Source organism: Tamandua tetradactyla, chromosome 6 (assembly GCF_023851605.1).
Source record: "Tamandua tetradactyla isolate mTamTet1 chromosome 6, mTamTet1.pri, whole genome shotgun sequence".
Taxonomy (NCBI): Eukaryota; Metazoa; Chordata; class Mammalia; order Pilosa; family Myrmecophagidae; genus Tamandua; species Tamandua tetradactyla.
Genome location: NC_135332.1, coordinates 152,358,906 through 152,386,527, shown reverse-complemented (window position 1 = coordinate 152,386,527; position 27,622 = coordinate 152,358,906). Strand labels below are relative to the sequence as shown.

The following is a 27,622-nucleotide window of genomic DNA, read 5'->3' as shown; positions in this document are numbered from 1 at the left end:
CTTTAGCTGCCAGATCAACTTCATTCATATCTCTAATTGAAGTCTGACTTTTTTTTTTTACTGTTTTTAGCAGTTGCTATATGGGGTAATGATGACTTTCATAGCTGCAGAACTCTAGCTCTGAGTCTCAGATGTCACAGAAATGTCCAAAGTTCCAGGGAACAACCAAGTTATACATAAAGAGCTCAATATCTCAGAATTTAGAAATAACAGTTACAATTCTGGAATAGATGTGACTGCTGTAAGAGCTTACAATCTAGGAACCTTTACAGTAGGCCTTTACCTGATAACCTATGCTCTCAAATTCGATTCTCAGAGTTTGTACATTACAGTTAGTCCATATTAGTGAGGTATTATAATATTTGTCTTTTCATTTTTGGCTTATTTCACTCAACTGATCTCAAGATTCATTCACCTTGTTGCATACCTCACAACTTCATTCCTTCTTGCACCTGCTCAATAGTCCGTTGTATGTATACACCATAGTTCTCCCTTCTATTCCTCAGTGGATGTATCCTTAGGCCACCTCCATTCATTGCAAATCATGAACACTGCAGCCATAAACACCAGTGTGCAAATGTCTGTTTGTGTTCCCAATCTCAGTTCTTCTAAGTATATACCTAATTGTGAAGTTGCAGAATCATACAGCAGCCCTATCTGTAGCCTCCTGTGGAGCCACCACACTGCCCTGCAGAGGGCCTGCACCACTCTGCTTTCCTACCAACAGTGACTAGGTACATCTCTCTGTTCACATGTTCTCCAGCACTTGTTCTCTCTCTTCATTTTTAAACAGTTTTATTTACACATCATACAATCCAATTTAAGTAAAAGATCAGTGGTTCCCTGTATAATCACATAGCCACGCCTTCACCACCATAGTCTACATGAAGAATCCTATACCCCTCCCTTATAATATGCCTTCCACCCTTACTGACATTTAGTTTTGGCATATTGCCTCTGTTACATTCAGTGGACGCATATTCCAGTGTTACCATTTGCATTGATGGTATTTTTTCCTGAATATCATCCCATGTTGACATTCATTTATTCTCCCATGTGCTAAAACGTTCTTGTATTTGTACATTTAATCACCATCATTGTCCACTCTAGGCATTCCCTAGTTATACAGTCTCAGTCTTTATCTTCTCTCTTGCCTTTTAGTGTCATACCTGCCTCCAGCCCTTCTCTCTCAATCATACTCACACAGCTTCATTCAGTGTACTTATACTACTGTCAGATAGTATTGTCCTATCCATTTCTAGATTTTTACAATCAGCCCTGTTAAACATTCTGTACACCTTCAACATCAAATGCCCAATCTCTACCCTCTTTCTATCTCCTGACAACCTGTGCTCTCAACTTTAACTCTCAAAGTTCACTAATTAATGTTAGTTTATATTGGTGAGACCATCCAGTATTTTCCGTTTGTTTCTGACTAATTTTGCTTGGCATAATCCTCAAGGTTCATCCACATTGTTACGTGTTTCATGATTTTATTCTGTCTTATAGCTGCACAATATTCCATCATATTTGTATATCATAGTTTGTTTGCCACTCATCCATTAATGGACATTTGGGCTGTTTCCATATCCCAGTGCATACTGTAATAACATATTTACTATATATGATATTTTACCATAAAGTGATTACATTTCAGCACATGTGGGTGGTCATTTTTCTTTAGACTTGAAAGGTTTTTGATATCACACTTAAATAAATGCAGATAAATATATAGCTAAAGTACATTCTTATCCTTTTTAGAAAAGCAATTATGGGAAGATCAGTTTAAGAAAGGGTTAATGTGTTACTTTTAAAGACTATTTCTTGCAATAATCCATAAAGTATATCAGGTATCTTTTTTTCCAGGAGTTAATTCCCATGAATTCTGGGCAGATAGTGTTATCAGTGCCCTGCTTACAATGATGCCAGCTGAGCCCCGATCCAGGCTCAATAGTCTTGAAACTAAAAGAACAGAGACGAGAGGACCAGTAGGCATAAGTAGTGAAGTTTATTCAAAAGAGAGAGTACACTTAGAGAGTTTAACGGGGGCATGCCCAAGGGAGTGACATACACTGAGTGGACTGGCCAGCTTGTTGTATAGGGAAGTTTTACCAGTAGCAGGTCTCCATAGTAACCTTTGAATACTAGGTGTCTTCTTTGTTCTAGGACCAGATAGCAGAATTCATGGTTTGTTGTCACATATCTAAAATGTGTCTTTGGGCAAATGGTTAACAATCTTTATAACCCCATGCTTCCTATTATTAACTCAGAGTTTGCTTTGGGCTCAGAATCTTATAAACTTTTATGGTTTGGGGAGGATTCAATGGTTTTGGGAGTTTGGGGGCTTTAGGGAAGATTTGTCCCAGAAAGTTGACAGCTTCATATGAGTCCCTTTGGAGCTAGATAAGAAACAAGGGACTTGGATTTTCTTTTAACTCTTTCACAGCTGAATAGGAGACTGGGGACTTACAGTTATCCTATTTTATCCTGCTTCAATAGGACATTATCAAAAGTCCTGAGACAGGAAAGAGGACATGGAAAGAGACCAGTGTGTCTGGAGCAGATGAATGAGAGTGAGAATACCATGAGCTGAGGTTGTAAAGGAAGATGTTGATGGTGTAAAGCCATGAGAAAGACTTAAAATTCTCTTTTGTAAGTACAAAGGGAAACTATGAAAGTGTTTGAAATAGATCATTCTGACTGTTCTGTGGGGTAAGAGGAGGCAAAGGGGACAAAGGAAGATAAGTTTTTTCACTTATTCTGGGGAAAACTGATGGAGTGTAAGACTAGAGTAATCAGTGTGAATGGAGACTTTAAAATGTATTCACATCTGCTTTGGATATTCTGTATGATAGGTGTTATGTTAAGAGGGGGAGCTAAAGTAATAAAGGCAGTACATAGTCTGAATTTTTTAATTATCTGGAATCTCGGAGTCTACTGGAAGGATACTCAAATAACAGAAAGTTTTACTTGAGAATGATAAGTACTATAACAGAATCTAACATAGGACACTTTGGATAAGTCAACCTGTAGGAAAACTATGTGTTCAAAATTATTGACAGCTAACTGATTATGCTTTGTTGAGAAGGTGTGGTGTGAATGCAGTCGCAGCACAGTGTAGGGAACCTCCGAGTTCATTCTATAGTTCTGAATTTATTGATAAAGAAGTTGGGGCTCAGAAACTTAAGAGACTTGCCTAAGAACACAAAGATGGATATTCACAGAATCATTTTATCATTGACTCAGCAATGACTTATTAATGGTGGTAAATAAGAAACAAGGTTTTACGTTGAAAAACTTAACCTAGTTAAAATAGAGAGGCCAAAGGTGACTGTGAAGTTTCTTGCTTGGTTGCCTGGGTGAGTAGCATTGTTACTTGTCTGAAATAAGGAACGCTGATGGAGGAACGGGTTTTGGGGTGCTGGGAGTGCACAGAAAGAGGGGAATGAATTCAATTTGGAGGTGCCCATGAGGCATCCAAGTGGAAATATAAGTAAGGACAGTTCTTTCAGATGAAAAGCCAGTCTCCTACCTAATAAGACTAATTTAGTGACATCATCTCACTTTAATTCCTGATGCAAATTAGAGCTATTCAAATTTGTTTCCAGATAAAATAATTATTTTAGGTAGGGGTCTCACAATAGAAAAATATGTTTCTATTTTCATATATTCTAATTCTTCCCAAACCAAACAGGGATGGCTTCCTATCTCGTGGAGCTTAAGGAAATGTTTTTGGTTTGTCTGCTTGCCTACTTGTTTTTATTTAAATTGATCTTATGGCTCTGAGCAGCAGACACTATATGTTGCTTCATTCAGCTGTGGAGAAACATGCATAGAAGAATTTCCTGGGTTGTTCAGGGTACTGGGTTCTTTAAGAAGACAAACTTTGGAACTGCTCAGTGCCCCTCCTAGTGCAGCTCATTCAGCAGTCATGGAATGTGTTCCCAGACCAGGGTAGTAGCAGCGATAGGGAGTGAAAAAAAGAGCAAGATATTGATCTTCTCTTCACTCGTGGATCTCATGGTATGATAACCCCCAGATGAATTGACTTTATCTCTCAATTAATAACCGTGATTAATTGGTTCAATATAAGTTTGATTAAATAAAACCGTCCAGGAATTTGAAACATAACCAGAATCTTTGCATTTGAATTTTAATTGTCCTCAAAGCAAGGCAAATTACAAGAAAACAAATTCACAGTGGAGAGTTGTTAAGTGAGCACACACATAAACAAGTACAGCCATCATGACAATAATCTTCTTCCTCTGTTTTGAAACTAGCATAATTCAGGTATATCTAGATTTAAAGGCACCAGTATTCTTCCTATTTATATGAAGGAGAAGGTGGTTTGTTGGCAAGGTGGACATTCCCTGGGTCGCTGTGCTTTATTCTGATTGGGGAAATACTTGAGAGGAGGGAACAGGAAAGGACTCCACTTACTAGAGGCGCCATGGGCCACCCACTTGCAGGCCCTCCAGGTGCTTTTGTCCAAGTGAAGGGATTATGATCAAAATCAAGTTTCCTCCCCACTCTTGGCACTTGACAAGAAGGGGACTGCTTTTAAAAGTGAATCATCTGTTTTCTTGAGATCGCCCGGTGGAAAAATATAGCCACCCAAAATGAGAACTGTGATTGGCCGAGCTGGGGAGGGGTGGGATGGACAGGAGGTTACCCCACTTCATTATCTTCTTTGTAGTTTGGAGTAAACTTATCACTCATATATCAGAAATAGTCTACAACTGATACTCTCACACTCATCTGGTTATCATTCCCAAGGGAAATTAGCCCATGCTGTGTCATTATCCTGTCAAGAAATCAAAGGCCTCTTCCTGCATCAGGAGCTGTGGTTTTCCTCTGCTTGTCCATTTTTTTGTGGCCCTCACCTGTGATTGATTTACAAGTGACCAAATGCACAGCTATCCCTACACACCCCTTCTCTGATGGCTGAGTTGCTATATCCACTTCTTTCTTATTGGGAATAGCCTCCTGCTTAATTTAATAATCATTTATAACATCACCTATAGGGAAATATATGTACTGGTTTCCAAGCAATCAACTTGAAATGATATTACTACCAGCTGTTTGTGGAATTGGTGACCCATGTACCTATTTGGCCTAACTTCCTGTATCTTCTTCATCAACAGTATGGTCTGCCTGTGGGACAAGTAGTCTGGATATTAAATAAGATGACAAGAATGACATGATGACATGAGCACTTTTGGGGTACTGGTGCTACAGGTGTAAAATGTAGTGATGTTTTAACACTGAGATCCCTACTCAGTGTGGTGAGTTCATGGCAGAAATGATATCACAAGCCTGGGAAACGTGAAGCTTTTGTCCTTATGACACTGGATGAAAAGAAATTTGATTCATGGCAATTTAGAGAGCTTTTCATCAACAGGTTTCTCTGTTATCCTCCATAACACAAAATAAAATATATTTTCCATGTTAATTTAACTTTTACCCCAGTTAATTTCCCAAGCATATTTATTAATATTTTACTAATGATAAAATTCATATAGTAAATCATAACAATTTAAAGTTTTGTTTAAAGTATATTCTCTGTCCTAATTTAGTCCTAGTTGTGAGAATCAAAAGGATCTGAAAGTTCTTGGTGTAGTGTATACTAATATAAAAAACAAAGACCAATAACATTTTCTTGGAGAAAAGAATAAAATTCAGTAAAATTAAAGGAAAACAATCATAGAATATCTAGTAAGTCATAGCTGTAGAGCTTTAAAGATATATTTAGTATATGAGAAAAATGCATAAAAAAGTGTTGAGGTAAAATATCATGGTGAAGCAAATTTATTTTAGAGACTCTATTGATACACACTAGCATAAAAACGGACATTCTAAGCTATTACATGATTGCAGTCACACAAATTAGAAGCTACCACATGACTGTAGAAGGTTATCTTCAAAGCGATAAATTTAGAGTGACCCATGTGGTGAGGACTGGGGAAATAAGAATAACGGGTTCATAGTCCCACCCCTTGGGATTCCATTTCTTGGGCTCACACCATCAACTCTTAGCAGTTACAGCTCAGTATTATTTTCCCTTCTTTTCAATTGCCTGGCAAATGGTGGCCAACCGGAAAATTAAATGTTCCCATTTTCCTTAATAAAAGATTGATGTCTTATAATAGTGCCCATTGTAGGAATGAAATCAGACTTACTGTAATGTTAATTGCAAGCTTAGTACTTGGTCAAGTATGTGAATTATAAAAAAGATTGTTGAATTTATCTTATATCAACATCCACAAATAAAGTTGTCTCTGGGGAGGTCAAAGCACTTTCTAGACACCTGGAAACAAAATTGAGTTCTTTCTCTACAATAATCAGGTTGCTAAACAGATTCATGGTGTTTGATTTCTGGATGAGAAGCATACCTCTCACATTTTCACCATTAACTGTTTTAATTATAAATTTTTGGGTTTTAAAAAATCTCTACTTCCTAGGGAAAACAAAAACAAAATTAATCCATAAAGTTAAAGGCCAAAGCTTGATTCTGGTATCACTTGAAATTTGAATACTCACAAGAATTACCTGGAGAAAATGCCAAATTCCTGAACTTCACCTCCTCAGAATCTAATTATGTAGGGCTGGAGTGGAGACTAGGGTTCAGCACTTTTGAGAAGTACTGTGAAAGGGCCATTTTACAAGGTGATTCTGATGAAGGTGATTCATAGATGTATCAATCAGGGTTCTCTAGAGAAACAGAACCAACAGGAGATATCTGTAAATGTGAGATTTATGAAAGTGTCTCATGCAACCATGGGAACACAGGAGTTCAAAATCCATGTCAGGCCGCAAGGCTGGCAACTCAGATGTGAAGGGTCTTGACAGACTCACAGGAGAGGCGCACAGGCTGAAGAAGCGGTAGAAAGTCTCTCTTCTTTAAAAGTCTACAACTGATTGGGTCAAATCCAACTAACTGGATTCTCTCATTGTGGAAGACACACTCTTAGTAGTAGATGTAGTAGCAACCACAGATGCAATCAACTGACTAATACTTTAATAAACCAGCCTTCTGGTTCATCAACCAGCCATGAAATATCCTTGTACTAATGGTCAGTCTAGTGCTTGCCTGACCAGACAACTGGGTGCCATCACCTGGCCAAGTTGGCACCTGAATACAACCGTCACAATAGGCAACACTTTGATTTAGAAATAGGGAAGTCCTTAAACTGGGAAATTTATCTACGTATTCCAAACAATATTTGCCCAAATGTTTTCTGAGTTTTATACATTGTATTAGATCCTTTCTTTGTCCAGTTGTTTATTTATTTAGTGAATATATGGTAAAAAAAATCTTTTAGCTGTTTATTTCATTGAATATTAATGTGGGAAAACAAAGTACTGTTTGACTTTTTTCATAGCATAGGAGGTGTTTGTACATGTGTTTATGTATTGGAGGATTGAAAAGTGTGGATGTGATAATCAATGTTTTCTCCTTTTATAAAAAAGCAGACCCCTGCTAAAATTGGCTTATAGGTTAAAAAAAAGTAGTTATTTACATATTCTAGCTTTAGATAAGCTTCTTTCTATGGGTTTAAAAAATAAATGTTTTCTTCTCAAAAAATTTCATCTGGTTCCTCTTTTAATAATATAATATATTATATATACTAATATAAAGCTCTCCTCAAAAGAAGATAACGTTTAATCAGATAATGAAAATGTAATTATGAAAGGAAAGAAAATTCGACCATGAAGGGAAAGTTTTAGAAGTTGGGATTGTTTAGTCTTGAGAAGAGATGGTAGTGGGAATTGAATCATGTCTTCCAGAAAAGACCCATTCAGGTTCTAACCCCTGCTTGTGTGGATGTGATACTGTAAATAGGTCCTTTGAAGATATTATTAGTTAAGGTGTGGACTCATTTGTGACTAGGAATTCATTTGTGATTAGATGAGGCCTAATTGAATTGAGGTGGCCCTTAATTCATAATACTGGAGTCCTTATAAAGCAGAGGAATTTGGGATGCCTTCAGTCAGTAGAAGCCAGAAATCAGAAGAAACCAGAGAATAATGATTATCATGTGGTGGAGACAGAGGTATAAACCAAAGGACCCAAGAATTGCTGGCAAGATACCTCCACAATGTTACAGGCTCTAGGTGAAAACATGGCTTGTCAAAATCTTAATTTTGGACTTATAGCCTCCAAAGCCAAGAGACAATAAATTCCTGTTGCTTAAGGCAGCCCACTGTGTAGTGATTGTCATAGCAGTCCTGGCAGCTAAGACAGATGGTTAGAGAATATTTTTTTTTTGTAGTGGGTAAGCCTAAAACAGGTTATACTGAGGAGAGAAGTTGACATTTCTTTATCTCAACTGGACAAAGAAAGTATCCTTCTTGATGATTTCGTAAGTATTTGTTTATGTCTTCTCAATAAAGACATCCTTTTTCACATCCTTCCCTTTTTCCTCCTTTCCTCCTTCTTTTCCCTTCTCCCTCTCTCCTTCCTTTCCTCCCTCCTTCTATTCCTTATCTCTCTCTCTCCTTTCTTTCACAAATATTGAACATCTATTATATTCTGGCACAAAGGAAATGAGATTGGTTAAAGTTAGATGCATTTTGTTAGGGAAAGCTTCATGAAGAATGTTGCCTGGCTGTTTCAACATTTTATAAGATACCTGTGTATAAACTGACAGATTGTATGGATTGAAGGGGAAGTTTCTCACACAAAGACCACTTACTTTGGAAAATTTCAGTGTAACTTTCATCTTGCTAGTCTCTCACAAAATATTCTGGTAATATGATTCAATCTCAGGGAACAAAGAATAAAAAGAAATTACTACTAAATCCAGAACAGTTGAAAGATTAGCATAAAACTTTTTTCTATTATTGGATTCACTGATAACAACTTGGAAAAAGATAAGTTCACTTAGCAGGTTTTTCCTCCAAATTGTGACTCTGTTTTTCCTTCAGTGGTCAAAGAAAGATGCTGTTAATTAAATGGAGTGCTGAGTCAGGTGTCAGTAGTACATGGTTCTATTCTTACTCATTACTGATTACTAAATTTTGAATAAGATGTACTAAATTTTGAATAAGATGCTTAACTGGTAATTCCCTTCATCAGCCTCCCTGCCACATTTATGTGACCCAGTTTTAAAAATGTTGTTCCTTTGAAATACTTCAAACTTACAGGACAAAACAAACAAACAAACAAACAAACAAAAAAAACCTTACAGGACAGTTACAGAAATAATACAAACCCCATACAGAAAACTCCAACATACCCCTAAATCCAGATACTCAGATCTACCAATTTTAACGTTTTGCCACATTTGCAAGTCTCAGTCTGTTTGTCTATTGATCCATTTTCTGAACTCTTGAGTGCGGTATACATCATGCTCCTTGAACACTTAACACTGCCATTTACATTTCTTAAGAACAAGGATACTCACTTATGTAACCACCTTAAGTGCAGTTATCAAGTTCAAGCAATTTAACATTGAAATGAAGGTTTCAGTCTATATTCAGTTTTTCCATATGTCCTAATAATGCCCCATTGAGCCTTTTCTGCTCCCTTGCTAGATTCCATCCAGGATCATGTACTGCATTTAACTGTCATTGTCTCTTTAGTTGCTCTTTTTTTTTTTTTAATTTTGGAAACACATAAACTTTATTTCTACAAACAGAATTCTTACATCCGTTATGCATTAACTCTTCATTCCCCCTTTCCCCTGGCACTGGAAACCTGTGCTCTAATTTCTATATCAATGAACTTGCATATTTCCTGTTGTTGTTTTTTTTTTATAGTTACCATGGGGCTTAGATTTAGTACCCTAAATCTATAAAAATCTCTTTTGCTTTGGTAACAACTTAACTTCAATAGTATGCACAAACTGTGTTCTTATACCCCTCTACCCACCTCCCACCATTATGTAGTTCTTGTTACAAATTACGTTTATACACTCTGAGCCAAAACAGCTGCTTTATCATTATGTTTTATGCATTTGCCTTTTAGATCCTATAGTAAGTAAAAAGTGGAGTTACAAACCAAACATTCAAAAATGCTGGCATTTATATTCACCCATATTACTACTTTCACTGACTCTTTATTTTATCTTGCAGCTTTGATCTATTGTCTAGTGTCTTTCAACTTGCAGAACTCTCTTTAGCATCTCTTGTAGGGCCCATTTATTGGTGACAAAGACACTCAGCTTTTGTTTATCTGGTAATATATTAATCTCCCCCTCATTTTTGAAAGACAGTTTTGCTGGATATAGAATCCTTGGTTGACAGTTTTTTTGCTTTCAGCACTTTAAATATGTCATCCCAGTACCTTCTTGCCTCTATGGTTTCTGATGAGAAATCAGCACTTAATCTTATTAAGTCTCCTTGTACATGACACACTGTTTCTCTCTAGTGGCTTTCAGAATTCTCTATTTGTCTTCAACATTCAACAGTTTGATTATAATATGCTGTGGCATGGTTCTATTTGTGTTTGTCTTGTTTGGAGTTTGTTGAGCATCTTGGGTATGTGTATATATATATATATTCATGTGTTTTTTTAAAACTGGGAAGTTGTCAGCCATTATTTCCTTGCCTGGTTCTCTTTGCAAGTTTCACTCTTCTCCTCTGGGACTCCCACAATTTGTGTATTGGTACAGTTGATGATCTCAATCCACCACAGGTTCCTCGGACTCTTTTCACTTTTTTCATTCTTTTTCCTGCTCTCAGAATGAATAATTTCGGTTATCTTATATTCAAGTTACATGACTCTTTTGCCAGCTCCAATCTGCTGTCGAGCCCCTCTAGAGAATTTTTTGCTTCTGTTACTGTTGTCAGCTCTGTTTAGTTCCTTTTCATAATTTACATCTCTCTATTGACATTCTCTTTCTGTTCATGTATCATTTCCTTTCTTTCCTTTAGTTCTTTGTCCAAATTTTCCTTTAGCTCTTTGAGCGTATTTAGGACCATTTTGAAAAAAGTTTTTGTCTGGTGTGTCCTTGTCTAGTCCTCCATGTAGATGATTTCTAATGCTTTAATCTTTGCGTTGCTTTGGCCATCACTTCCTGTTCCTTTGTATGTTTTGTAATCTTTTGTTGAAACCTAGATACTTTACTGAATTCGTTTATTAGTTTTAATAGTTTTGTTGTGGAGTTTTCAGGTTTTTTTATATATAGAAATAGATTATCCCCAAATAGGGAAAGTTTTACTTCTTCCTTTCCAATTTGTACTTATTATTTCTTTTTCTTGCATAATTACTCTGGCTAGAACTTCTAGTACAATGTTAATAGCAGTGGGCATCCTAGTCTTGTTTCTAATCTTAGGGGAAGAGCTTTCAGTCTTTCACTGTTAAGTATGATATTAGCTGTGAGTTTTTCATATAGACCCTTTATCATGTTGAGAAAGTTTCTTTTTAGTCCTAGTTTTCTATGTTTTTTTTTTGTTTCTGCTGTTCTTTTTTGAGAAAGAATGCTGCATTTTGTCTATGTCAATTTAGATGATATATTTTTTCTTTATTCTGTTAATATGGTGTATTACATTAGTTGATTTTCTTTTCTTGAACCACCTTTGCATAGAGAGGATAAATTCCACTTGATACTGGTGTATATTCTTTAAATGTGTTGTTGGATTTTGTTTACTAGTATTTTGTTGGTTTTTTTTTTTATTAATTAACGGAAAAAAAGAAATTAACCCAACATTTAGAAATCTTACCATTCTACATATGCAATCAGTAATTCTTAACATCATCACATAGATGCATGATCATCGTTTCTTAGTATATTTGCAATTTGCATCGGTTTAAAGGAACTAGCAACACAACAGAAAAAGATATAGAATGTTAATATAGAGAAAAGAAATAAAAGTAATAATAATAGTAAAAAAAAAAAAAAACAACCTATAGCTCAGATGCAGCTTCATTCAGTGTTTTAACATGATTACTTTACACTTAGGTATTATTGTGCTGTCCATTTTTGAGTTTTTGTATCTAGTCCTGTTGCACAGTCTGTATCCCTTCAGCTTCAATTACCCATTATCTTACCCTGTTTCTAACTCCTGCTGGACTCTGTTACCAATGACATATTCCAAGTTTATTCTCGAATGTCTGTTCACATCAGTGGGACCATACAGTATTTGTCCTTTAGTTTTTGGCTGGACTCACTCAGCATAATGTTCTCTAGGTCCATCCATGTTATTACATGCTTCATAAGTTTATCTTGTCTTAAAGCTGCATAATATTCCATCGTATGTATATACCACAGTTTGTTTAGCCATTCTTCTGTTGATGGACATTTTGGCTGTTTCCATCTCTTTGCAATTGTAAATAACGCTGCTATAAACATTGGTGTGCAAATGTCCGTTTGTGTCTTTGCCCTTAAGTCCTTTGAGTAGATGCCTAGCAATGGTATTGCTGGGTCGTATGGCAATTCTATATTCAGCTTTTTGAGGAACCGCCAAACTGCCTTCCACAGTGGTTGCAACATTTGACATTCCCACCAACAGTGGATAAGTGTGCCTCTTTCTCCGCATCCTCTCCAGCACTTGTCATTTTTTGTTTTGTTGATAATGGCCATTCTGGTGGGTGTGAGATGATATCTCATTGTGGTTTTGATTTGCATTTCTCTAATGGCCAGGAACATTGAGCATCTCTTCATGTGCCTCTTGGCCATGTTGGGATTTTTGCATCTATAATCCTAAGAGGTATTGCTCTCTAATTTCCTTTTCTGGTGGTATCTTTATCTAGTTTTGGTATTAGGGTGATGTGATGTTGGCCTTCTGAATGAATTAGAGAGTATTTCCTCCTCTTCATTTTTTTTTTACAGAGTTTGAGCAGGGCTGTTGTTAATTCTTCTTGAAGGGCTTGGTAGGTATCCCCTATGAAGCCATCTGATCCTAGGCGTTTGTTTTCTTGGGAGGATTTTAATTACTGATCCAGTCTCTTCACTAGTTATTGGTGTGTTGAGATCTTCTGTTTCTTCTTGTGTCAGTGTAGGTAGTTTATATATTTCTAGGAATTGGTTCATTTTATCCTGGTTATCTAACTTGTTGGTATATATTTGTTCATAGTGTACTCTTATAGTCTTTTTTATTTCAGTAGGGTTTATTTGTAATGTCCCCCCTTTTCATTTCTGAATTTTAGACTTTTTGTGTCCTTTCTGTTTTTTCTTTGTCAGGCTAGCTAAAGGTTTGTCAATTTTACAGATATTTTCAAAGAACCAACTTAAAAAACATTCTTTCTATTGTTTTTTGTTGTTCCCTACTTCATTTAACTCTGTTATTTCCTTCCTTCTGCTTGCTTTGGGTTTAGTTTGCTTTTCTTATTCTATTCTTCCAGTTTGAGGTTATATCTCTGATTCTAAACCTTTACTCTCTTTTAATGTAAGCATTTAGAGTTATAAGTTTCCTTCTCCGCACAGTCTTTATGGCATCCCTTAAGTTTTAGTATGTTGTATGTTCATTTTCATTCAGCTCAAGATATTTCCTAATTTCCCTTATGGTTTCTTTTTAACCCATTCATTGTTTAAGGGTACATTAATTTCCACATATTTGTAAATTTTCCATTTCTTCCTGTGTAACTGATTTCTAGCTTTATCCCTTTGTGTTTGGAAAAGATACATTGTATAATTTCAACATTTTTAGAATTGATTGAGAATTTTGTGACCTAAGATGTGGTCGGTTCTCAAGAATGATTCATGTGCACTTGAATTCTGATGCTGTTGGGTGAGGTGTTCTTTATATGTCTGTGAGGTCTAGTTGGTTTAGAGCATGTTCAAGTCTTGTATGTCCTTATGAATCTCTGTCTAGATTATTGAAAGTGGTGTATTAAATCTGGGAGTATTTGCTTCATGTATTTTGGGGCTTTGCTATTAGGTGTAGATATGTTTGTAATTGTTATGTCTTCCTGTTGAGTTGTCCCCCTTTCCAGTATGTCATGACTATTTTTATCCCTGTTTTAGCTTGCTAAAGTTGAAGAAGTACAGTATATCAGAAGTGGACTGGCTTTTAACAATGGAGATTTATTAGCTTACAAGTTTACAGTTCTGAAACCATGAAATTAAGGCATAATCAGATGATATCTGGACTTTTCTGTCAGATTGCAAAGCATATGGCGCATGCTGTTCTCTCCTTTCTCTTCCGGGTTTTGTTGCTTCCACCTTATGGCTTCAGTGGCTTATTCTCTGTTTCTTTCATTGTCTCTCTCAGCTTCTGTGTGTGTCCTATTCTCTCAGCTTCTGTGTCTTTTTTCTCTGTCTTTCATCCTCTTATGAAATTACCTAATCAAAAGGTCCCAGAAAGCAGTGCAAGGGTAGTTCAGTGGTAGAGTTCTCTCTTTTCATGTGGGAGACCCGGGTTCGATTCTCGGTCCATGCACTTCCCAAAAAATGAACAAACAAACAAAAAACAAGCAAACAAAAGTTCAACAAATGGTGCAGCAATGACAGGGTATTCACGTGAAAAAATCATGAAATATGACCCCACCGTACAGCATAAAAAAAAATGTCCCATCCATAATAAGTCTACACCCATGGGAGTGGATTAGCTTTAAGAACATGATTTTCTGGGTACATACAGCTTTAAACAGTCACAGTCCCCGTAACTGTTTTTGACTTTAAGTTTATTTATTTTTTTTTTTTTATTTTTTTTTTTTTTTATTAACGGAAAGAAAAAAAAGAAATTAACACAACATTTAGAAATCATACCATTCTACATATGCACTCAGTAATTCTTAACATCATCACATAGATGCATGATCATTGTTTCTTAGTACATTTGCATCAGTTTAGAGGAACTAGCAACACAACAGAAAAAGATATAAAATGTTAATATAAAGAAAAGAAATAAAAGTAGTAGTAATAGTAAAAAACAACAACAACAAACAAATCAACAAGCAAACAAAAACAAAAAAAAAACCCTATAGCTCAGATGCAGCTTCATTCAGTATTTTAACATGATTACTTTACAATTAGGTATTATTGTGCTGTCCATTTTTGAGTTTTTGTATCTAGTCCTGTTGCACAATCTGTATCCCTTCAGCTTCAATTACCCATTGTCTTACCCTGTTTCTAACTCCTGCTGAACTCTGTTACCAATGACATATTTCAAGTTTATTCTCGAATGTCCATTCACAACAGTGGGACCATACAGTATTTGTCCTTCAGTTTTTGGCTGGATTCACTCAGCATAATATTCTCTAGGTCCATCCATGTTATTACATGGTTCACAAGTTTATCTTGTCTTAAAGCTGCATAATATTCCATCGTATGTATATACCACAGTTTGTTTAGCCACTCTTCTGTTGATGGAGATTTTGGCTGTTTCCATCTCTTTGCAATTGTAAATAACGCTGCTATAAACATTGGTGTGCAAATGTCCGTTTGTGTCTTTGCCCTTAAGTCCTTTGAGTAGATACCTAGCAGTGGTATTGCTGGGTCGTATGGCAATTCTATATTCAGCTTTTTGAGGAACCGCCAAACTGCCTTCCACAGTGGTTGCACCCTTTGACATTCCCACCAACAGTGAATAAGTGTGCCTCTTTCTCCGCATCCTCTCCAGCACTTGTCATTTTCTGTTTTGTTGATAATGGCCATTCTGGTGGGTGTGAGATGATATCTCATTGTGGTTTTGATTTGCATTTCTCTAATGGCCAGGGACATTGAGCATCTCTTCATGTGCCTCTTGGCCATCCGTAATTCTTCTTCTGGTAGGTGTCTGTTTAAGTCTTTTTCCCATTTTGTAATTGGGTTGGCTGTCTTTTTGTTGTTGAGTTGAATAATCTCTTTATAAATTCTGGATACTAGACCTTTATCTGATATGTCGTTTCCAAATATTGTCTCCCATTGTGTAGGCTGTCTTTCTACTTTCTTGATGAAGTTCTCTGATGCACAAAAGTGTTTAATTTTGAGGAGCTCCCATTTATTTATTTCCTTCTTCAGTGTTCTTGCTTTAGGTTTAAGGTCCATAAAACCACCTCCAGTTGTAAGATCCATAAGATATCTCCCAACATTTTCCTCTATCTGTTTTATGGTCTTAGACCTAATGTTTAGATCTTTGATCCATTTTGAGTTAACTTTTGTATAGGGTGTGAGAGATGGGTCTTTTTTCATTCTTTTGCATATGGATATCCAGTTCTCTAGGCACCATTTATTGAAGAGACTGCTCTGTCCCAGGTGAGTTGGCTTGACTGCCTTATCAAAGATCAAATGTCCATAGATGAGAGGGTCTATATCTGAGCACTCTATTCGATTCCATTGGTCGATATATCTATCTTTATGCCAATACCATGCTGTTTTGACCACTGTGGCTTCATAATATGCCTTAAAGTCAGGCAGCGCGAGACCTCCAGCTTCGTTTTTTTCCCTCAAGATGTTTTTAGCAATTCGGGGCACCCTGCCCTTCCAGATAAATTTGCTTATTGGTTTTTCTATTTCTGAAAAATAAGTTGTTGGGATTTTGATTGGTATTGCATTGAATCTGTAAATCAATTTAGGTAGGATTGACATCTTAACTATATTAGTCTTCCAATCCATGAACACGGTATGCCCTTCCATCTATTTAGGTCTTCTGTGATTTCTTTTAACAGTTTTTTGTAGTTTTCTTTATATAGGTTTTTTGTCTCTTTGGTTAAATTTATTCCTAGGTATTTTATTCTTTTAGTTGCGATTGTAAATGGGATTCGTTTCTTGATTTCCGCCTCAGCTTGTTCATTACTAGTGTATAGAAAAGCTACAGATTTTTGAATGTTGATCTTGTAGCCTGCTACTTTGCTGTACTCATTTATTAGCTCTATTAATTTTGTTGTGGATTTTTCTGGGTTTTCTACATATAGTATCATATCGTCTGCAAACAGTGATAGTTTTACTTCTTCCTTTCCTATTTTGATGCCTTGTATTTCTTTTTCTTGCCTAATTGCTCTGGCTAGAACTTCCAACACAATGTTGAATAATAGTGGTGATAGTGGACATCCTTGTCTTGTTCCTGATCTTAGGGGGAAAGTTTTCAATTTTTCCCCATTGAGGATGATATTAGCTGTGGGTTTTTCATATATTCCCTCTATCATTTTAAGGAAGTTCCCTTGTATTCCTATCTTTTGAAGTGTTTTCAGCAGGAAAGGATGTTGAATCTTGTCAAATGCCTTCTCTGCATCAATTGAGATGATCATGTGATTTTTCTGCTTTGATTTGTTGATATGGTGTATTACATTAATTGATTTTCTTATGTTGAACCATCCTTGCATACCTGGGATGAATCCTACTTGGTCATGATGTATAATTCTTTTAATGTGTTGTTGGATACGATTTGCTAGAATTTTATTGAGGATTTTTGCATCTGTATTCATTAGAGAGATTGGTCTGTAGTTTTCTTTTTTTGTAATATCTTTGCCTGGTTTTGGTATGAGGGTGATGTTGGCTTCATAGAATGAATTAGGTAGTTTTCCCTCCACTTCGATTATGTTGAAGAGTTTGAGGAGAGTAGGTACTAATTCTTTCTGGAATGTTTGATAGAATTCACATGTGAAGCCGTCTGGTCCTGGGCTTTTCTTTTTAGGGAGCTTTTGAATAACTAATTCAATCTCTTTACTTGTGATTGGTTTGTTGAGGTCGTCTATTTCTTCTTGAGTCAAAGTTGGTTGTTCATGTCTTTCCAGGAACCTGTCCATTTCTTCTAAATTGTTGTATTTATTAGCGTAAAGTTGTTCATAGTATCCTGTTATTACCTCCTTTATTTCTGTGAGGTCAGTAGTTATGTCTCCTCTTTCATTTCTAATCTTATTTATTTGCATCCTCTCTCTTCTTCTTTTTGTCAATCTTGCTAAGGGCCCATCAATCTTGTTGATTTTCTCATAGAACCAACTTCTGGTCTTATTGATTTTCTCTATTGTTTTCATGTTTTCAATTTCATTTATTTCTGCTCTAACCTTTGTTATTTCTTTCCTTTTGCTTGCTTTGGGATTAGTTTGCTGTTCTTTCTCCAGTTCTTCCAAGTGGACAGTTAATTCCTGCATTTTTGCCTTTTCTTCTTTTCTGATAAAGGCATTTAGGGCAATAAATTTCCCTCTTAGCACTGCCTTTGCTGCGTCCCATAAGTTTTGATATGTTGTATCTTCATTTTCATTTGCCTCTAGGTATTTACTAATTTCTCTTGCAATTTCTTCTTTGACCCACTTGTTGTTTAAGAGTGTGTTGTTGAGCCTCCATGTATTTATGAATTTTCTGGCCCTCCGCCTATTATTGATTTCCAACTTCATTCCTTTATGATCCGAGAAAGTGTTGTGTATGATTTCAATATTTTTAAATTTGTTAAGACTTGCTTTGTGACCCAGCATATGGTCTATCTTTGAGAATGATCCATGAGCACTTGAAAAAAAGGTGTATCCTGCTGTTGTGGGATGTAATGTCCTATAAATGTCTGTTAAGTCAAGTTCATTTATAGTAATATTCAGGTTCTCTATTTCTTTATTGATCCTCTGTGTAGATGTTCTGTCCATTGATGAGAGTGGTGAATTGAAGTCTCCAACTATTATGGTATATGTGTCTATTTCCCTCTTCAGTGTTTGCAGTGTATTCCTCACGTATTTTGGGGCATTCTGGTTCGGTGCGTAAATATTTATGATTGTTATGTCTTCTTGCTTAATTGTTCCTTTTAATAGTATATAGTGTCCTTCTTTGTCTCTTTTAACTGTTTTACATTTGAAGTCTAATTTGTTGGATATTAGTATAGCCACTCCTGCTCTTTTCTGGTTGTTGTTTGCATGAAATATCTTTTCCCAACCTTTCACTTTCAACCTATATTTATCTTTGGGTCTAAGATGTGTTTCCTGTAGACAGCATATAGAAGGATTCTGTTTTTTAATCCATTCTGCCAGTCTATGTCTTTTAATTGGGGAATTCAGTCCATTGACATTTAGAGTTATTACTGTTTGGATAATATTTTCCTCTACCATTTTGCCTTTTGTATTATATATATCATATCTGACTTTCCTTCTTTCTACACTTTTCTCCATGTCTCTCTCTTCTGTCTTTTTGTATCTGACTCTAGTGCTTCCTTTAGTATTTCTTGCAGAGCTGGTCTCTTGGTCACAAATTCTCTTAGTGACTTTTTGTCTGAGAATGTTTTAATTTCTCCCTCATTTTTGAAGGACAATTTTGCTGGATATAGGAGTCTTGGCTGGCAGTTTTTCTCTTTTAGTAACTTAAATATATCATCCCACTGTCTTCTAGCTTCCATGGTTTCTGCTGAGAAATCTACACATAGTCTTATTGGGTTTCCCTTGTATGTGACGGATTGTTTTTCTCTCGCTGCCTTCAAGATCCTCTCTTTCTCTTTGACCTCTGACATTCTAACTAGTAAGTGTCTTGGGGAACGCCTATTTGTGTCTAATCTCTTTGGGGTGCGCTGCACTTCTTGGATCTGTAATTTTAGGTCTTTCATAAGAGTTGGGAAATTTTCAGTGATAATTTCTTCCATTAGTTTTTCTCCTCCTTTTCCCTTCTCTTCTCCTTCTGGGATACCCACTACACGTATATTTGTACGGTTCACATTGTCCTTGAGTTCCCTGATACCTTGTTCAAATTTTTCCATTCTTTTCCGGATAGTTTCTGTTTCTTTTTGGAGTTCAGATGTTTCATCCTCCAAATCACTAATTCTATCTTCTGTTTCTTTAAATCTGTCATTGTAGGTATCCATTGTTTTTTCCATCTTTTCTACTTTATCTTTCACTTCCATAAGTTCTGTGATTTGTTTTTTCAGTTTTTCTATTTCTTCTTTATGTTCAGCCCATGTCTTCTTCATGTCCTCCCTCAATTTATCGATTTCGTTTTTGAAGAGGTTTTCCATTTCTGTTCGTATATTCAGCATTAGTTGTTTCAGCTCCTGTATCTCATTTGAACTATTGGTTTCTTCGTTTGACTGGGCCATATGTTCAATTTTCTGAGCGTGGTCCGTTATCTTCTGCTGGCGTCTGGGCATTTAGTCAGATTTCCCCGGGTGTTCGACCCCACGGGTTGAAAGATTTTTCTGCGCAGTCTCTGGGTTCTGTTCTTCCTATCCTGCCCAGTAGGTGGCGCACGTGGCACACGCCTGTTTGTGGGTTCCACCAGCGAAAGTTGCTGTGGGTCCCTCAACTCTGGAAAACTCTCGCCGTAGGGGAGGTTCGGCAACCGAAGCGTCTTGGAAGAATGCCAGCCGGCCCGGGGTTCCAAACGCGGGGCGGGTCGCCGGCTGTCGCAGCACAGGAGAGCGTCCGGCCAAATTGGCTAGTCTGCCCGAGGCACCAAGCGTGGCGGGAGGGCGCCAGCTGTCGCAGCCCGGGAGAGTGCACTGCTCCCAGCCGACGGGGGAGTCACGTGTTTGGAAGGGATCCCCCGGTCACTGTTCTCCGCAGTCTGGGGATTTCCGACCCAGCTATCTCAGTTGTTCCGGGGGGCCTCGTGTGGTGGGGGCACCAGCCGCCGCGGCCTAAGGGGACCGCCTGTCCAATTCTACCAGCTGGCCTGGGAAGGTGGAAGGGAGGGACTCCGGTCGCTTGCTGTCCCACCCAGGAAAGCCCGTGCCTCTTGGTGATCTCACCGGAGCTGGTTCTCCCAGATAGTCAGCCGTTCCAGGATGGGGTACGCTGTCCCTTTGATCTCCCTCGTGGCTCCGGGAGCTGCTCTGTATTATCTCCACTCCCCCAGTAGTTGTTCTGGAGGAGGAAAGGTGAGGGCGGCAAGGCTGTCGAGGCTGGTGGCGGAGGAGCACGGTGAAGGCGGGGGAAGAGGGCACCGTGTTGGTTGGAGAGCAGCCGGAGCAGGAGGGGGAGGAGGGGGGTAGGGAGGTCGGGCGGCTCGGCTGCTGCGGGGCGCGTGCGCCGCGCGGCGGTCCGGCGGAGAGAGAGAGAGAGGGGGTAGGGAGGTCGGGCGGCTCGGCTGCTGCGGGGCGCGTGCGCCGCGCGGCGGTCCGGCGGAGAGAGAGAGAGAGGGGGTAGGGAGGTCGGGCGGCTCGGCTGCTGCGGGGCGCGTGCGCCGCGCGGCGGTCCGGCGGAGAGAGAGAGAGAGGGGGTAGGGAGGTCGGGCGGCTCTTTAAGTTTATTTTATCTGATATTAGTTTAACTACCTCAGTTCTCTTTTGGTTACTGCTTGCGTGGTATATATTTTTTCAATTCTTTTACCCTTAGCCTACTTGTATCTTTGACTTTAAGGTGAGTGTTTTAAGATAGCATTTAGTTGGATCATGCATTTTATCCATTCTGCCAATCTTTTGTCTTTTGACTGGAGGGTTTAATGCATTTACATTACAAAAGTTTATTTTGTTATTTTACCATCTAGTCTTTTAAAATTTTACATCTTTTTACCCCTCAATTCTCTGTTAGTGTTACTTTCATACTTATTTGCTTTTTTTTTATTGTACCATTGAGTTCCATGTCATTTCTCTCTGGATGTATTTTAATGTATTTTCCTTTTGGTTACCATGGGGTTAAAATTTATATCCTAAACATGTGCCAACCATATTTGATTTGATGTCAACTTGACTTTAATAGCATAAATTATACACTGTTCCTACACCCCTTTGTCCCAACCCCCACCTTTTTTTGTACTTGTTACAAATTATGTCTTTGTACATTGTATGTCCAAAATCATAGATTTATATTACTTTTTATGCATTTGCATTTTGAAATAAGAAGTGGATTTACACAGCAAAAAAATGCAATACAATAGGAATGCCATGCGTAATTATGCAAATGGTTACCTTACCAGGACGTCTTTATTTCTTTAAGCTGCTTTAAACCATTGTCTAGTGTCTTTTCCTTTCAGACTGAAGAAGTCTCTTTAGCATTGCTTGTAGGGCAGGTGTAGTGGTGATGAACTCCTTCAGCTTTTATCTATCTGGGAGTGTCTTGATCTCTTCCTCATTTTTGAAAGAAAGTCTCACTAGAAATAAAGTTCTCGATTGACATTTGTTTTCTTTAAGCATATCAATCCGCTGCCATATTACTTCCATGGTTTCTGATGAGAAATTGGCACTATATCTTATTGGGATGTGTACTTTTGTATATAACACATTACTTTTCTCTTGCAGTTTCTAGAACTCTCTCCTTACTTTGCATTCAGCAATTTGCTTGCTGTGTGATGGGATATAATTTAATTGAATTTCATCCTGTTTGGTGTTCTCTGAGCTGCTTGAATGCATATATTCATATCTTTTGCTAAGTTTGGAAAGTTTTCTTTCATTATTTCTTTGAAAATTCCTTTGGCCCAATTCACTCTTTCTTCTTCTGGTATGCCCACAATGCATATGTTAATATGCTTGATTGTGTCCCAGTGGTCTCTTAGGCTATTTTCACTTTACATAATTTTTTTCTTTCTCCTCTCTGTTTGACTCCACTGCTGCCTGCTATGAGAATGGGAGATAGGGGATGGCAACCACCCTGTTAAGAGAGCAGTTTCCTGGTAGGCAGGAATTTGAGGGAGTCAATAAAAATGTTTAGTATAGTTAAATGTACTATACAGACCTTAAGAATGACTGTGCTACATCTCTGCAAATATGGTACAATTAAAGGTTTTCACTAACTCAGACTTTCTCTGCTTCCTCTCCAAGACCTAACACAGCCTCCATTTCATGTCAAATCTCGCCATCTAGTGGTTCTGTATGGACTAAGGTGGCATCACCTCAAACCCTGTGTGCTCTTGAAAACCTGAGGTATTCAGGTTTCAAGATTCTATTTGTTTCCTTTACCCGCTGTCTTGCTGCAAAGAGAATACATGGTGGCTTTCTTTGAGGTTGGAACTTCAGATTACAGCAGGGCTGAGCAAACTTGAGAGAGTAAAATCAAACAAAATTATGAATAAATTTTTCATTCACTATATTTCTTAATGTTAAAGTCAGGGAAGTTCTCTGTGTCCCACACAATGTAAGAGAAAAGGAAGAAATTCAGATTTAAATCCTCAAGAGGTGTTTTCAATACCTATGCAACTTTTGAGCTTGTGCAGGGACTCCGTGGGAGCAGGGAACACTTAGTTCGTAGAATTGAAGATGCTCCTTTTCAGGCTGCTCAGGAGCTGTGAGGGGAGCGGAAGAGTTTGAGACCGAATGAGCCACTGAGAGGCAGATTAGAGCTCTTGTTCTACCATTTCCCACTAGTTTAATGTGGGGCAAGTCATCACTGAGGAATCTGTTCCTTTGACATTCATGAGGAATGATGTGACTAGAGATGCTCCCAGGTTCTGGCTGTCCCGCAGATGCAAAAACTCCATGACAGTAGGGACCAATTTGTCTTGCCTCTCCCTGCATTCTTTGCAACAGCACAAGGGTCAGCACAGGGTTTACATATTATTTGTTGAAAGAGTGGACCAAAGGCACACATTGCATTTCTCCACACAGAACCACAGACCTTTATCTAAACTGCTAAAGGAGATACCCAATTAGAATGGTGGAAGGCAGCACAAAAGCTGTTGGCAAAACTGGGGTGGGCCACGGTGGCTCAGCAGGCAGATTTCTAGCCTGCCATGCTGGAGACCCAGGGTCTATTCCTGGTACCTGCCCATGCAAGACAAAAAAACAAACAAACAAAAAATCAGTTGGCAAAACCGATCTCTTGGTTTTCTACCTATATGACTTTGTTCTTCTGTGAATGACAGTACTAGCCAGACTTGCTAATGCCAGAAATCTTATTTCTATCCCTGTTGCTTCTCTCTTCCTCACCTAACCATATTTGGGATGTGTCACTCTCTCAATCTCCGCTGCCACTTCCCTATTTCAGAACACTGGATTTGTCTGAATCACTGCACAAACCTACAAAATTACTTTCCACACACCCACAATTGTGCTCCTCTACTGTATTCATGATGAATGATTTCTGAAAAATGAAGACATTCATACACCCGGTCAAAGCTGAAGAAAGGAGGCACAAAGCTTCTAACTTAAAAGCTGAAGTCAGAGTGAACACAGTGCTGGTTTGGGAGAGAGGAGAGCTAAATTCTGGTTCTGGCCGCATCACTGCCTGGATACATAAATTCGGGCAAGTCTCCACCTCCCTGGAATCTTTAATGAGATGATTGAATTTTAAAGTTTGAAATATCCTGCAAAGCCATCTGATCCAAAGTCTTTATTTTACAGATGAAGAAACCATCTGGATATTGGTTTCATCTGTAAAATAAAGACTTTGGATCAGATGACTTTGAAGGATATTTCAAACTTTAAAATTCAATCATTTCATTAAAGATCTTTCTAATTCCAGAGTGTGTTTTTTTTTTGTGATGCTTTAAAATTGATTTTAATAATGGAATTGGGTCAGATATTACCATTTTAAAAATCTGCAGACTTTAAGCAGTGGCCAAATTAAGAAGAATTAAGGACTCAGGCTGACACAGTTGCTGATGTTGGGGGAAAAATTGACCTCATCTCAAATATTGACTTTTAAAATGGCTCACCTTTCAATATACCTCAGCTTTATTTCAAATTTGAATAACCTTGAGTTGATAAATGATCTTTTCTACATGAAGCTTCTGGCAGCTCTTTATACTCACAGTTTTGAAGTAGATAAACATATTTTGTATATGACCCTTGAAATTTGAAATGAAAATGCAACATTTATTTGTATACTATCGAAATGGTAGTGGGAGGTCAGCCAAACATAGACTGTAGGCTCTCTGAAAGCAAGGAATCATGTCTCATTTTACTCACCATTGCAATCCCAAAGTAAATAATATTATTCCAAAAATGTTTTTTTTTATTTAATCAAGGCAAATAAAATATTGGTTACTATTTTTTCTAGCCAGTTTCTAAAAGGTGAAATTTTGTGGACTGCAGCCAGGGCCACTGTGTACAAGTGTACAAGTACCTGGTTAAAAGGAATCATGGTAGATTAATTGCAAGAGTGTCCTCAAGTCTCCATCTAACATCCATGCCCCTTTTAAGTGACTTGGACACTTTTCCTATCAAGAAATAACGTCTGTATTCCCATCCCTTGGATCTGGGCTGTCCTTGTCTTTTGCTTTGGCCAGTAGAATGTGGCAGAAGTGATCGTGTGCCATTTTCTAATATAGGCCTTATACTAGTCAGGGTCTTTAGAGAAACGGAGCCAACAGGAGATATCTGTAGATAGATTTTATGAAAGAGTTTCATGCAACTGTGGAGATGGCACAAGTCCAAATTCTGTAGGGCAGGCCTCTCGCTGGCACTCCAATAAATGCTGTTGATGAACTCTCCAGGAGAGGCTGGCTGGCTGAAGAAGAAATGAAAATTTTCTCCTCTCTTAAGTTTCCAACTGATTGGATTAAATCCAACTGATTGGATTCTCTCATTGTGGAAAACACTCCTTAGTTGATTGCGCATGTAATCAGCCACAGATGCAATCAGCTGAAGGATGATTTAATAAACCAATCTTTTGGTTTATTAACCAGCCACAAAATGCCCTTGCAGTAACAGGCAAGTTCTTGTGTGAGCAGACAGCTGGGCACCATCACCTGACCAAGTTGACACATGGAACCTAACTATTCAGGCCTCAGAACTTGCAGCTTCTGCTCACTCTGTTGGACATTTATTTTTGCTATGAAAGCAAGCCTGGGCTCTCATGGGTTGAGAGACCACATAGAATAGAGATAATTGTCCCAGCTAAGATTATTCTAGGCCAGCCAGCCCTCAGCCAATATGGCTGAATGGAAAACCTAGTTTCCATAAGGCAAGACTGACCCATAACAGCAGAACTGGTTGGCCAACTCATAGAATTATGAGAAATAATAGATAGTTGTTATATTATATCAGTAAGTTTTAGAGTGCTTTGTTACATATATTGTTCTGGCAATAGATAAAGGACAAAGGGTGAGAAAGGACTGAAGTCCAGCCCATATTCTTCTTGTCAAGCCAGGAACCTAGTGTGGATTTGTGTCTACCAGGAGGAAATGATGCCTCTTTCTAACTTGCTTGGAGTTAGCAGTAGTCCTGTCTGTAGCTGTTGGAGTAGGGAATATTATTTCTCCTGAAGCAAAGCCTCAGAAAATTTGAGCAGAAAACTAACTGCTTTTACAAATATGTGCTTTTATTTTTGCCAGCCAGGTATGGTATTTAACAATAATACATTATCAAACTAAGGTTTGCAAAGCTCTTCTGTAAAAGTTTCTCAACAGGAACTTTGCAGTGAGGGTAACTTCTACCAAGTCAGTTGTGGTATCTTGGTGGACTGAGCAGCCAGGCTTTCCGAGAAGGAATCAGTATACATTTTCATTTATTGATAATTTCAAAAAGATTAACACACTCTTTACTGAAACAGTTGTGCATAAACATTGAGGAATGAAGTAAATGGTTTTTAGTGTTCTCATCATTAGAAACAAATACCCAGGGACAATTTGGTAACTTCCCAAAGAAATAGTTAGCTATTATTGATCTGCTTAAATTTAACAATATTCTTCTGCCCAACTATAAGTAGCATGTTACTTAAACCTCATTCTTTTTTTAAAAAATCAGGAATTTAAAAAACAATGATCTAATTTCCCTTGGGGTTTATATAAGGAAGCATCTGGTAAAAATGCTTGCAGGTGACTTGAAGTATGTCTTTCTTAAAGTCATTTCTTAATAGAGACCATAAATTCACTAATCCCCTACTGGGCTGATAAGTCCACACACAATCTGGTCATTGTAAAGCTTTTTTAATCCTATTTTTTCTTTCTTATTTTGCATGTACAAAAGTTTATGTGTCTCTTTGCCTGCAAAGTAAAACTGCTCAGGAGTCTTTACTCCACTCAGGAAAAAAAAAAGGCTTAATATATATCTCTCCCAAAAGTAACATTTATCTAAAAATGGACTTAATTAAAATAGGTGATCAATAAATATTGAATGAATGAATTATGAATTAATAGTGATCACCCAAAATAGGACTGCAAATCTAGTCTAGTAGGGGGTAGAGTAATGAGATAAAGAAGATAATGGTCCATAGTATTACTCATTGTGTGGACAGTGTTTGGAGTTACTGTATTCAATCTGAGTATTTTCTTTTAGGAGGCATGTTTAAAAACTAGAGTAAGTTCAGAAGAGAACACCAAGTTGGTGTGGAGTCAGAACCCTATTATATGATACATACTTGAAGGACTGGAGATATTTATAGTAGAAAAGAGAAAAAATATGGGAAACACCAGAGACTTCAGTTTTTTAAGGATTATCAGGGGGAGTGAGATTAGGCTTCCTCTAGTGCTTTAAAGATGGAATTTGGGATCTTTGAAACACTATAACTAAACTACACTATTCCCCTGTTAAAAACACTCCTGTACCCTGCCCTATCCAAAATGGTAGAGTGAGATGTTTCAGACTTCTGTTCCCCCACAGAAGCTTTGACCAGACAGCAAGAACTGGCAGAACCAATTTTCTCAAAGCTCTAAAGAACAGTTAAAAGACTATAGTAATGGGGCAAAGCACCAAATCTAGAAAAAAGGCTACTTAAAAGCTTGCTTTCTCTGGAGTGATGCAAATGTTCTAAAAAATGATTTTCGTGGTAAATATACAACTTGACCTAGGCAGGAAAGACCGGGTCTAATGATGATAGTTTTAAGTGGTATCATCTTATATTATGCAATTCCAGGGAAGAGGTGAAGGTATGACGTAGATGCATGGGCTGTGTTTACAGTGCAAATGGTGCACACATATTTATGCAATCTCTGTGCAACTTCAGTTGATTATTCGGAGGCTTATTTTCATTCTTCTG

The 27,622-nt window shown here is 37.7% G+C and overlaps 1 long non-coding RNA gene across 7 annotated transcripts in view; it reads left to right on the top strand.

Annotated features, from left to right (window-relative positions):
• LOC143688954 (uncharacterized) overlaps window positions 1-27,622 on the top strand; it is a 214,577-nt gene that overhangs the window by 10,592 nt on the left and 176,363 nt on the right. For 4 of the 7 annotated variants that reach the window (XR_013178412.1, XR_013178409.1, XR_013178411.1 and 1 more), the window contains one exon: window positions 2,500-2,652. The exons of the other annotated variants lie outside the window; for them this stretch is intronic. This is a non-coding gene — a long non-coding RNA (uncharacterized LOC143688954). The remainder of the gene's footprint in view (window positions 1-2,499; window positions 2,653-27,622) is intronic. 7 annotated transcript variants of the gene reach the window in all.